The sequence below is a fragment of the Rutidosis leptorrhynchoides genome, chromosome 3, assembly GCF_046630445.1.
Source record: "Rutidosis leptorrhynchoides isolate AG116_Rl617_1_P2 chromosome 3, CSIRO_AGI_Rlap_v1, whole genome shotgun sequence".
Taxonomy (NCBI): Eukaryota; Viridiplantae; Streptophyta; class Magnoliopsida; order Asterales; family Asteraceae; genus Rutidosis; species Rutidosis leptorrhynchoides.
The window spans coordinates 58,740,804-58,743,054 of record NC_092335.1 but is presented as its reverse complement, the minus strand read 5'-3'; positions in this window follow the sequence as shown (position 1 = coordinate 58,743,054).

Sequence of the window (2,251 nt, the reverse complement as noted above, 5' to 3'; positions counted from 1 at the left end):
GCCACTCATGTGAGTGGGAAGCAGTATTATCAATAATTTTGTAAGCATCAGTTTCGGTTTTCTTCATAATAGAACTACCAGCTGCTATATATATGTCTTTTCTTGTAGTGATGTCGCATCCTTGGTAGAATATTTGTACTATTTGACAGGTGTCTAAACCATGTTGCGGACATCCTCTTAACAACTTTCCATATCTTGTCCATGCCTCATATAGAGTTTCATTCGGTTTCTGTGTGAACGTAACAATTTCTGCTTGAAGTCTTACGGCTTTTGATGCAGGAAAGAATTGTTTAAGAAATTTGTCAACTAAAACATCCCATGTATCAATCGTCCCTTCAGGTAACGATTCCAACCAATCTTTGGCTTCTCCCTTTAAAGTCCAGGGAAATAACATGAGATATATCTGTTCATCCTCCACTTCTCGGATTTTAAATAGTGTGCAGATCCTATTAAAGGTACGTAGATGTTCATTTGGATCTTCCTTCGGCGCACCACTAAATTGGCATTGATTAGTCACCATGTGTAGAATTTGTCCATTGATTTCATAATCTGGCGCATTAATGTCTGGATGAGTAATTGCGTGACCTTGGCCAGTGCGTTTAGCTCTCATTCGGTCTTCCATACTTAAAGGTTCCAGATTCTCCATAATTGAATTTGTTGAATCGGTATCACTAGATGATTCTGATTTAATGGTTCGTTCCTCAACAATCTCTGTTTGAATGATTGGTGGCTCCGGAGGAAAGTTTAGTGGTTCAGGATCTACGAACCGTTCCTGAATATTCTCCGGATTCTCAATTGTGAGGTCGGGTTCAAAAAATGGATTATCGGAAATTTGAACTGAAGTACTTGGTCGACTGGATGACGATTCTAAAGAAAAATCAACAGCGGTTATATTTGCTAAATGTCTTGATCTAGTTACAGGTGGTGAACGTACAAAAGGTGGTGAACGCCTTGCTCGGTGCATTCACTGAATATCCTATTAGTTTTAAAAAGGAAAGAAAAATTATAATAAGTTATCCAATTAATAGACTTTTCTGATTTTGCCCACGTTTCGAATAGCCAAAAGATGCAGCAGAGGGGCAGGATTCCTTTGGTCTCAATATAATTGAGGACTGTTTGGCTCCAATAACCCGGTCCACGTACAAATCCAACTATTACTACGAACCAGAAAATTTTGATGTCTATTAATTTAACCACTTAAAATAAATTTTCGTAATTTTAAGAAATTTAGATAAGAAGTAGAATAAAAATCTATGTCCTAAAACTAGAATAGCGAGAAATAAGAAAGAAAAAGAGTTCGTCGAAAAAGGTCGAAAAAGAAAAATGGTTGAAAAATAAAAGGTGACGGAAAAATAAAAGAAACTTATAAAACTTAAAAATACTTGACTAACCTAACCTTATTACTACAACTAACTTAAAATTATAATCGCAAATTGAGATTACTAATTGGAATGATAATTGATACATAGGTAAAAAGTCGTCTAAAAATATTAAAGCTTACAAGAAAAACTAAATCCCAAATGGAAATAACTTAAAAAGAAACTAAAACTTAAAAAGGCGTCGCAAAATTCTAAAGCACCTAAATCTTAGTCTAAAGAAAAAGCACTTAAGGAATTCTACGGAAAAGCCTAAAAATCTAGGAGTAAAAATAACTATGGCAAAAACTAAGTTTAAAACTAAATATGAGCTAAAAATACAAAAGTTACGCTAAAGCGATTAAAAAGGGACAAAATATAAAAATATACAAAAAGTTGTAAAAATTACAATTTTTATAAAAATATTATTTTTATATTATTTATTTATTAAAACTACTAATTTTACAAATTAATTAAACTAAATTAAACAAAATATAAAATAAATAAAAAGTAAAACTAAAAATAAAACTAATTATAATAATAATAATAATAATAATAATTAGGGTTAATAATAATTATAATTAATAATAATCCGTAATAAATGCAGTTTTAGGGTTTCTGTCGGTGTCAGAGAAACTCCGCGAGTCGCGGTTCTCAAAGCTGCAAACCCCGCGAGTCGCGGGGTTCAGAATTTCAACTGACAGCTTATAATTTCGACGCGTTTTTAACTTTTTTTTTTTTCTGTTTTCTGTTTTTATATAAATAAAAGATATTTAAATAAAACTTATATTTTTATTTACTAAAATAAAGAAACTTATAAAACTTAAATATTTATCAAACTCCTAAAAATATTTATATTTTTGTTTTTCTTTTTATATTTTCGAATATTTAAAACG